Source organism: Polypterus senegalus, chromosome 15 (genome assembly GCF_016835505.1).
Source record: "Polypterus senegalus isolate Bchr_013 chromosome 15, ASM1683550v1, whole genome shotgun sequence".
Taxonomy (NCBI): Eukaryota; Metazoa; Chordata; class Cladistia; order Polypteriformes; family Polypteridae; genus Polypterus; species Polypterus senegalus.
Genome location: NC_053168.1, coordinates 92,669,713 through 92,681,093, shown reverse-complemented (window position 1 = coordinate 92,681,093; position 11,381 = coordinate 92,669,713). Strand labels below are relative to the sequence as shown.

At 37.7% G+C, this 11,381-nt stretch overlaps 1 long non-coding RNA gene across 1 annotated transcript; it reads left to right on the top strand.

Annotated features, from left to right (window-relative positions):
• Positions 1-4,869: 4,869 nt before the first annotated feature.
• On the top strand, positions 4,870-7,987 carry LOC120515871. Its single transcript, XR_005630719.1, has 3 exons — positions 4,870-5,040; positions 6,467-6,516; positions 7,299-7,987. It is a non-coding gene; the product is annotated as an uncharacterized LOC120515871 (long non-coding RNA).
• Positions 7,988-11,381: the final 3,394 nt, after the last annotated feature.

Genomic DNA, 11,381 nt, shown 5'->3' with positions numbered 1-11,381 from the left:
TCTTGTACTAAGAGAATGTGTAAATAGATTTGCTAAATTGACACAAAAGCCATAAATAAATTAAATAATCAAAATGGTAAATCACATTTTAAAAAAAAACGTTAAAATTTGTAAAATTTCGGATGCCATTTTCTGTTCAAGTAATGATAAAAACGCGATCAGATCTTTATCAAAGTAGTGCCGCACAAATTAATTTTTTACATCAATATTGGGGTTAAAGTAAATTTCTACAGGTTTTGGCAGGAGATTGGATAATTTGTAGTCCAGAGATAAATTTCATATCAGCACCTTTTGCATAATTGTTGACAAACTTGAAACTGAGATGAAAAGGAGAGGAGAGAGATACACAGAAACAGCTGAGAGCTTTTCTTTTCTAAATGACCTGCCATATGTCACTTCGTCATCTACTAACATTGAAAGGTATTCTAAGTACTGTGAAAAGCTGATTGATGCTTACCCAGAGGACTTCAACAGTAATTTCTCAGCTGAACTTCAGCAGTTTCATTTATATGTGCGCCATAAGTTCAGTGCAACAGAAAATGTAAAAACAAGATTCAGGTATGTAGAACTTTATAAAATTTTAGAAGACAATATTGAGTGTGCTTTTCCAAAGGTAGACATTGCCTTTTGCATATTTTTAACATTAATGGTCACAAACTTCTCAGCTGAGCGCACATTTTCTCGGTTGAAATATATTAAAAATCCCCTCAGAACAACTATGCATCAAGGCAGTTTGGAAGCCTTCTCTCTGTTATGTATAGAAGCAGATGTGTTACGTAAGATTGATTATGAAGATCTAATCAAAGAGTTTGCAAGGAAAAAAGTAGGAGAAAATTATTAAGATAAAAATTTTATTTTCTAGTTTGTTATTGTTTTAATATTTTGAATTACTAGTGTAAGGGGGTACCAAAATTACTTAGTGCTTAGGGCATCTAAGGGTCTTAATCCGGCCCTGCCCACCACACATTAGCTATTAGATGGTGAGGGGGTGAAAGAGACAGAAGATAATTAGGGGGGCAGAATGGCCAGGCTCTAATGGACAATGTAGCCAGGACATCAGGGAACACCCTGCTCTTTTTTGAAAGATGCCCAGAGATGGCCACAGAGAGTCGGGACCTCGGTTTTATGTCTCATCCAAAGGACTGCACTGGAGAATTGGGATCCATGCACTCTAAGTGTGTCCTGCTGGTCTCACTAAAACCTCTTCCAGCAGCAACTCAATCTTTTCTCTGGTGGCCTCCCATCCAAGTACTGTCTGGGCCTGAACGTGCTGATCTCCCAGTGGATGACCTGCTCTGAAGTACAAATGGCATTCCTCATCCTTGGAAAAAGGTCCCAATGACATTGTCATACATTCAGTTAATGAATCCCCAAAATACTTATTTTGTAAAATTGTTTAAACTGCAATAGGCAATGGTAAAGTGTAAAACCCTTTGAGTAAAGGTTGCATGTTTTGTAGTTACTTGTGTTCCATCAAGCTTGACTGTATTTGTACCTCCAATTTCCGTAGTAGTAAATGTGTTACCAAAATGCGGCAGAAACACCGCATTCTACAAATAAATTTGGTTATTTTCTCAGAATCAAATATTCATTGTTCCTCTTTAGATTTCAGCCCCATACAGCTGTTGATGTGTCACTTAAAAGGACAGAGTTTATCTGAAGGGAAAGAGAATGAGAAATAGTTAAGATGTGACAGTACAGACAAGATCAATTTATTTACTGTGTAATCAAGCATGATACTCCAAATATAAACTACTGTACTCACTTTGGGAATTTGTCAGAGTCATTTGTAGTAATTTTAAAAATGTTCTCAATCATTTGTCATTTACATGTGGCTATTCAGTTATTGTTTAAAATATTTTCAGTGAGTTCTACAATCTATGTTTGAACCCTTTGTAAAACACAATTTTGTTTCAAATGTACATCTGTTTAAATATAGCTTCTCCATACACCTACTTCCACACGTTACTTGTAGTAACCATTGACTGAGGAAAAAGTGTAACATACTCACTCACTCACTCTTCACTTGATTCCCAAACTAGTCTGAATTCCTTTTCAATCCAGAGAGGCAGTAGGTCTACTCCTCGAAGTCAAGGTACATCAAGAACATCAGGCGAGTCAGCCCAGTGTTAGACTTTCATTCAATACTCATAACTCCTACTCAATGATGGAGATGTAAACTGGTAAAATGACCAGTTAAAAGCTTCTCACAAAGACCAAACTTTATGTTTGCAACACCATCATTTGTAAGAGTGGTTTTTGAATCATGCAGTCACCTCACCTTACCTATGAACCAGAGCCCAGGATGTCTAAACGTTTCCACTTGGGTCATGCATTTCCCTCATCTGCAGAGAGTAAGCTCATTCTTTTCTGGAAAATGAACCATGACCTCAGATTAGAAGGTACGAATTCTTAATTATTATCATGTATGTTGTGCCAAGAAAGTGAAGGGTACAGGAGAGAAAATTAAGATAATTTAAGTCTTAAATGATTCGAGGTAAAAACCAGGAAAGCAACCAACCAAATTACTAAAGCCCAATACACAATCCAGAAGACTAATCAATAAAGCAGCAAAGGTTCTGAGTCTTATTTAACAAAAAGAAAGCTTTTTACATGCACACATTTTTATTTGACTATGCAGAAACTTATACCCCCACAGATCAGCACTGCTGTAATCTTGTGATAGCGGCAGTATGACAATGAAAATAATACGGCCACAATTACGTGGTCAATTTTCACATTAGCAGAGTGTCTAAAAATATACAAAATGACAACATTTTTACATTACCAAGTACCACCAAATACAATATCAAAAAAAATAATAAAAATACAGAACAATAGCATAAATGGATGGTACACCATCCAATATGTATTGTGGCGAAAAATTCATCACCAGAAGGCTTTTTACCTGAAAATAAAGGCTATTAAGACACGGGATCAACAGACAGAGTTTTAGAGCTTTATTGCAATAAATCAACAACACGGACTCAACCCAATTTGGCCGAATGAGATCGAGCCCTGAACATTGCAGCAATCAAAGTTTATATAACAATTTCTTATCATTTTGACCTCGTTCAATTAGCTCATTCTGCACCTGGCTATACTGTCTATTGTTCACTCTAGTTTCTGTTTTGCTTATTCTTGATTGGTTCTTCAACTGGGCAGACGTTCCTTCTTCCATATTTGGTCTTTCATGGTGTCACTTCCTTTTCTAGCCTTTCAAGCTATGTTATAATGGTCGCCTAAAGCTAAGCTTTTATTAAGAAGAAATATGGCATAGGCTTTCATTTAATCATTGCTTGACATGCTTGATTTGCCTTTATTTCTATGCTAAAGTTAACTTCTAATATATTCTTCTATATTTATTGCTAATGCCTGAATATACTAGTGTTTCTCTTCATGCATTACATCAGTGTGACCTTGCTTAGAGCAAAAGCCTTTTGTTTCCTTTCTGCTGATTCCTCAATCCAGCTGGTTTCTTTATGTGCCTCCCAGAGCCATCTTCTCTGTGGTATTGTTCTTTTAGCTTCCTAGCCTTGGACACAGGTGCTCTCAACCTCTTATCCTGTTCTAGCTGGTTTCTGAACGTCAATTTTGGTTCTTTTTCCTGTACTTTCTCACACTAGTAATTTCTGCTGTAAGCTTAAAAATACTGCAATATGACTGATTTTTTTAGTATTATTTAGTATTTGCTTGACCTATCTCATTTGCTTAACATTCTAATTTATGCTTAATCTAATGTTTTAGAAGTCTTTGAATTACTTTTTATGGCTCTTTATGTTAATTTGCTATTTTTATGCTAATATAAAAAAAGTTCCTTCTACATATGCTAGAAATCAACAATGTAACACTAAGACATAAACCACTGCAGTGTGTGCTAGAGATCAAGAAGACAACCCTATCTTCAAACAGTGCAGATGCAATACTCTGGTGCCCAACACTGTGCAATCCCATCTATCAAAATTGCAAGCAAGTGGTGAGTCTAGACCTGTTAAATCAACTTGGTGGTCCTCACCTTGATGTGATAGAACATTTTGTTAAACCTTGGGGATACTTTGACCCACTGCAGGAACTAGATATGGAGGTGGTGTTTGCTGGTGAGTGCCTCTCGATAGTAAGGGATGACAGATAGGGCTTAGGTGCAATCGAAGTTGCCTGACAAGCAAGTGCAAGGCAAATGTAGACATACGTAAAGTAAGTCATTCAGTTGTCTTTGAAAAGCCCCAATTTCTAGGTCTTCCATTAACAAATGCCTCAGTAATACCTGACATTCTGGCTTTCACAGCACTGCAAATATCACAACGATATGCAATACCAAGGGCGATGGAGAGGAGCATCACATCTTTCTCTTCACCCTTTCTAGAAAGTGTCATGCCTATTGTACCAGACTCTTATAAACTTGTATTTACCCTACATATACCTCACTAACAATCTTGGTTATGAAAATAGTTCTTCATCACCTTATTGTTCCAACCTTATAACTTCTTATGTCAGTCCTGATGAGGCACTGAAAGGACGAAGGAATCCTGCATTGCATTAGTTGTACTGATATTGTCATGTGTGCCAAGTACAGTGAAATCCTTACTGTACATGTCCACACAACATCTCTGGTGCTATGATAAACAAGAATGTTACATAACTTCAGCATTTTACAGAAAACACACAAATCAGGTAACCCTTTGTATATACAGTAGAGGGTGAATAGACAATGGAAGGATGCAGGAATACACCACGCAAGAAAAATCTGTGGCCACCTGCTCTTGTATCATATATTAATTGGGTTTTACTTTGAGCGTGTGTGTGTGTTTAATTTCAGACGTAATTACAGAATAAATGGTAAAACCACTTTGTCTACTTTTAGGACTTGCCAGAGGTCAGTATTACATTGTCAGAAGAATGACTGCTGTGTCACTTGTCCATGGTGGCCCTGGTGCACACTTTTTCTCCAGACGTTTTGTAGAATACATCGGTGGTAAAGCAGTTGTTTCACAATCTATTCAAGATGTCACAGATCCAGACATTCAGAATGTGCTTCAGGAGGTAAGAGTTTTAATTTTATTTGACTAATAAATTGTCATTATATCAGTAATGGAAATTTTGTAAAACTATTGTTTACAAATGGAGTTTAATGGCGTGTACTTTTTAAAAAACAGTTAGTCATCCACATCTTTGTCAATCCTGAGAGACATCATGGCAAAACACAGCACAATGTTCCTTTTGGCTGAATGTCTTCATGACATAAAAGACATCGGAGAGAAAGAAAGTGTTGTGCAAGATTTATTTTTAGATGGTACCTCTTTTCAAGAAATGCTGCACGCACTGAAAGGAACTTAGAGCACATATGCTGAGCAGTTCTTTGATTCTCAAAAAATAGGCAGATACATTTACTGTATATTGTATGCAAGATGACAGTAACAAATATAGTTTTAATAGATTCAAAGAATCTCTCAATATGCTTCAGAAAATCCATCAGAGTTTGAACCTTACTTGTGCTTCAGCACTCAAAGCCTCAGCTCCTAGCTGAGCATCTTCAGAGTTGAATTTAGAGAGGTGCAAAGAATGAAGGATGGCATCTTACTAGGCAGATTATCTACTAGATATTGAAGGTGAGAAACAGTGACTTTCTATTCTTATACAAAGGCATAGTAAGATATGTTTATTTTTCTATATATTAAAATTATCTCATTTTAATAACTCAAATTGTGCAGATTTTAATTTGAAGGAAATCTTGCTCCATTACACTTATTAACTGATTTCAATTTTAAAAAATGTAATTGTTATATAGGGGCGGCACAGCTGCCTCACAGTTAGGAGACCCGGGTTCGCTTCCTGGGTCCTCCCTGTGTGGAGTTTGCATGTTCTCCCCGTGTCTGCATGGGTTTCCTCCCACAGTCCAAAGACATGCAGGTTAGGTTGGCATTGGTGAAATTGTCCCTCGTGTGTGCTTGGTGTGTGGGTGTGTGTGTGTCCTGCCCAGGGTTTGTTTCCTGCCTTGCACCCTATGTTGGCTGGGATTGGCTCCAGCACACACCTATGACCCTATAGTTAGGATATAGTGGGTTGGATAATGGATGGATGGATGTTTGAAATATCTTTACACTTTTTATCATTTAGATTACAGAGCAGACAAATTCATAAATAAAATGTTTGCAAAAAATCATATCTATTATTGCAATACTAGACAGTTTCAGAAGTAACTAGTATCATAATTGGAAACAAAATTGTGTAAAAGGTAGTAAATATATTTATTGTCTTAACATCAGAACTAGTGTACTGTTCAGTCATAGTTTGGCATGTTTTGGTTCTCTGTTTAAGGAAATACTTCAGTCATAAGTGATGTTAAAAAATCTGTTTCTTTCTCAGAGTTATTTGTAGTTGTAATAAGTGTATATTTTTAATTAATGTCACTGTGCTCTGTACAGATATCATTTTATAAATCTACTTTTCTTTCTACTCACATGCACAGCTAACGCAAAGCCAGAGGTAGCACAGGAGCTCATCATGTAGAACTACTAGGTAAGCATTAGAAGACAAGACAGGGCCAACTGCGAAATGGGCTTTTCTGTGTGTCAAAGTCAGCATGAAACTTTATCTGTTTGCCTTGTTTGGAATCGTACTATTCACCTAAGTGGGGCCTGCACATGAAGAAAGAGTATAAAGCCTTGGAACATTGCCTGGCACACCTTTGAAGCCAATGGATGGATGGGAGATAACGTCATCCGATCCTGAAAACTCCTTCCAACGCAGCAACGAAAATGGCAGACTCTACACATCGGGCCCCCACTCCTGAACTGGGTTCTTGTCACAGCTTCCTTTGTCTGTTATGCACGTAAACTGTGATTCAAGAAAGCAAAGTTATTTCTTCTATGGGATTTCTTACCGCTGTATCACTAAGGGAGAGGTATCGCCTTTTTATATCTATATAGCTTTGGGTTATGTGACATGCTTCAATTAAAAAAGAGCTAGCGCCCCCTGCTGGATACAGTAGTTATAGCTTGCAGTAGTTATCCATGAAAGAAATTATGAATTTCCCCTTGGGATTAATAAAGTATCTATCTATCTCCTAACTACAGGTTCACGGGGGTCTGTAGTTAGAACAGAAAATAATTTAATTTAGAACAAAGGTAAGTAAATTGTTGCTGTGAACAACAACAAACAATATCAAAACATAAAAACTCAAACTATTTGTGTAATTATCATTTTTGGATAGAATATTTCTTTAGCCTATGATGTTACACTGTTAAAAGATATTTCTATTGAGTTCCATTTGTCCTCCTAAGGTAACATCTCTTCCACAGATCCAACTTTAGAAGATATTGTAATGGTTGCAACAGGACTGAAGATGATTCCACCACTGGGATTTAAGCCAAGGCCAACACTAAAATTCCTGCACGACAATTCCCCGTTTCCACCTGCTGAGACTTGCAACAAGCGATACATTATGCTTGGCACTACGTTCATCATATGACAATTTAAAATTTCATATTAGCTTTGAAAGTTTGAATTCTCCGGTTTTGGGCTATACTATTTTATTAATACGGTTGACAATATAACTGAAGTGTTTTGCACATACAAATTATACATTGTTCAAAGCTTTTGTTACTGCTGGTGTTTATGAATTGCTGCTGTATTGCAGTTTTCAAACATTTGCCTTTTCCTTCAATTTAAAGACTAAATCAAGGGCATCTTCCCAGACTTGTGGTGTTTGAAGGTTATATTGTTGCTTCATGTATGTGAGCTAAACTTGATTATCTTCATCTCCACAAAGACCAACAGTTTCACATCGGTCCCTTGACCAAAACCTATAATATAGGAATATTGAATATTTGCTTAAAAATATGATATATACATACATTTATACTAAAAAATAGATTAAGAACAGTACCTTAATTTGTTCAGTGGACAAGAATGCCTGAAAGTTGCTAAATATCATAATATATGGAAATGAGCAGAATATATTTAGTAAATGTTGATAAATGACACAATAAATAAAAATGTTGCCAACTCTCCTGTTAAAAAAAAAAACAAGTTTGAATGTGCATAGTCTCTGTATAAACAACAGCTTATATTATTATGCCATAAAACAAAAAAGTGAATTACATGTGTATTTCTTTAAAACAAAGAACCTATAGATACAATTTAAAGAACCACAATAAGGCAGGAACAATCCCTGGACATGGACATGTTAGTCCATCATGGAGAAGGAAATCTTTTAATGCAACCCAGAATTGAGGGCTGTCAGTGAGGGATTTCATCAAATATGTGTGTCGTTAAGCAGACTAATCAGACTGTATATGAAACCCCTCACATTGCAAACTGCCAGTACTAATTTAACGCTCACATTATTTAAGTGGCCGTTTAAGACTTAATACACCTAAAATGTTTATATTCCACTATCTTACTGGGCACGAAAACCTTCTTTGATCGAGGGCTAAGCTATACAGTACTGTGAATGGCTGCATTGTTTTATCAAGCTTAGAGACAGAAAACAATCGCCAGCAGATGCGTGTAGCTGTTTAGTATTGCAACTGCAAAAAAAACAAAAGCTCCAGTTTTTACTTTCAGTCTCTTCTGTTCTCTCCCGCATCCCTCACACAGCTAACCACAGCAGAAAGTGTCACAGTTAAGTTAATTCAAGCTGCATCCCTAATGGACATTCAAATAGTAAATTTGCAAATGTGTAATCACTACATGATTCTACGCTATGGTGCTAAAGATTTAAATTTTTCTTCAGCCCGGAAGTACTTCTGTTCTTCTATCCCCGTGACTTGGGAGTACTTCCGAGGCATACGGGAAATAAAAACCCCCTTGTCTTCCTGCAGCGTCCCACGGTGGCCCCCAGGGTACCCAGCAGGGCTGTGAAACCGAACTCCATCTCCCATGGTGCCCTGCGGGAATCCTGGGCACTTCTGTGCTGCAGGGGAGACGTCATCTAGTGGCCTGGATGTGTCGGCTGGGATGAGCTGCCAGCCGTCCATCACAGAATGAACTCTATCAGTTCTGCGTGCAAACTATATTGGTTGTTCATGTGATCTTCAATGGAAATAGGAGGGGCAAGAAACAGGAACTCGAGGGCCAGTAGACTCATGGAGTGTGAAGAGAAGCTGCAGGTATGAGGGGCTAAACAGGCCATAAATTATATACAATACAATACAATACAGTTTATTTTTGTATAGCCCAAAATCACACAGGAAGTGCCGCAATGGGCTTTAACAGCCCCTGCCTCTTGACAGCCCCCAGCCTTGACTCTCTGAGAAGACAAGGAAAAACTCCCAATAAAAACCTTGTAGGGAAAAATGGAAGAAACCTCGGGAAAGGCAGTTCAAAGAGAGACCCCTTTCCAGGTAGGTTGGGCGTGCAGTGGGTGTCAAAAGTAGGGGGTCAATACAATACAATACACAGAACAGAACAAATCCTTAAGACAGCATAATAATAAAATTTTAGAATTACGGTTTAACAGTAGATGATATGACATAATTAGATATTTTAGAGTCCTGGAGACCTCATCCATCTAGCTGCCTCCCATTTGGCCATGCCACGGCTGAAACGCTGCTCGATGAAAGGACCCTCTTTCCCATGATTCCTGTGATCCTCCATCAGGGATGACTTTACCATAGGCAGGCAAACAACTTGGCAGGTGGGCGTGGCACCAATGCCACATTTGGGTACCGAGAAAGAAACAGAATAGGTGAGGGTTAGTATTCAAATATAATTATCATGTTACTTATGTTTAGTGCTAATGACTAACAACAGAGATGCAGTCTGTACAGTTAATCAGCAGCTCTAGTCAGGATATGCTAAACTGAAGTAGTGAGTCTTCAGCCGGGATTTAAAGGCTGAGACCGAAGGGGCATCTCTTATGGAAGCAGGAAGACCATTCCACAGTTTAGGGGCCCTGTAACTAAAAGCTCGACCTCCCACTGTTATTTTATTAATCCTTGGAATCCTAAGCAGACCGGCATCTTGAGATCTTAATGTGCTCAGGTTTGTAAGTCATGATAAGTTCAGACAAGTAAGCGGACCTTGGCCATTTAATGCTTTATATGTTAAAAGGAGGATTTTGAAATCTGCCCTAAACTTAACTGGGAGCCAGTGTAAAGATTTAAGAACTGGGTTATGTGTTCATATTTTCTTGTTCTTGTAATAATTCTTGCAGCGCATTTTGGATTAACTGGAGGCTGTATAGAGAACAGTTTGAACAGCCAGTGAACACCGCATTGCAGTAGTCAATCCTACTAGAGATAAATGCATGAATTAATTTCTCACAATCCTGTTTATTTAGAAAGGCCTTAATTTCCTAACATTTTTAAGATGGAAAAACATGTTTTGGACACTTTGTAATATGCGCTTTAAATGACATGCTAGAGTCAAAGATAACTCCTAGATTGCGGGCTGATTCAGTAAAATTAATTGGGATTCCAACTGAGTTAAATGACAAAATATTGCTGTGATCAGCGTCATTCCCTCCAACAATTAACATCTCTGTTTTATCTGTATTTAAAGACAAGTAGTTCTCATTCATCCATTCCTTTAATTCACTAACACAACTAATTAAAGACAACATCTTTGATTTAAATGAAAGGTATAACTGGGTGTCATCTGCATACGAGTGAAAATTAACATTATGTTTCCTAATGAGAGATCCCAGTGGAAGCATGTAAAGTGAAAACAGTAAAGGTCCTAGTACTGAGCCCTGCGGACACCATATTGAACTTCTGTGTATAATGATGGAGTACTGTCAGCACATTTCTGTACATATTGGAATCGATTTGATAAATAAGAACTGAACCAAGCGAGCACGGGCCTGTAAGCCCAACATCGTTTTCTAGCCTGTGCAGTAAAATAGAATGGTCAATGGTGTCAAATGCTGCACTTAAGTCCAACAACATAATTACAGTGGAATTTCCTTCATCAGAGGATATCAGAATGTCATTTACAACCCGTGTTAGTGCCGTTTCTGTACTATGACCAGTGCGAAAGCCAGACTGGAATTTCTCAAATAAATTGTAATGCGTAAGGTGTGACTGAAGCTGACTGGCGACTACTTTTCTAGTATTTTAGAGAGAAATGGTAAATTTGAAATAGGCCTATAGTTATTTAGTATGTGTGGGTCTAGGTCTGACTTTTTAAGTAAAGGTTTAATGACTGACACTTTTAGTGCATCAGGTACGTGCCATGCAGTAATGAACTATTGATAATGGTTAGAATAGGCTGCAAGAATATCCATAGCACTTTTTACTAGTTTTGTTTGCACTGGATCTAGGGAACAAGTAGCGGGCTTCATTTTAGTAATGAAAGTTAAGACTTCCTGCTGAGTTATAGGATTATTAAAGTGCTGAATGCAATGTGCGGCAGGGTCGGCTAAGCTAGTATTTGGTTTG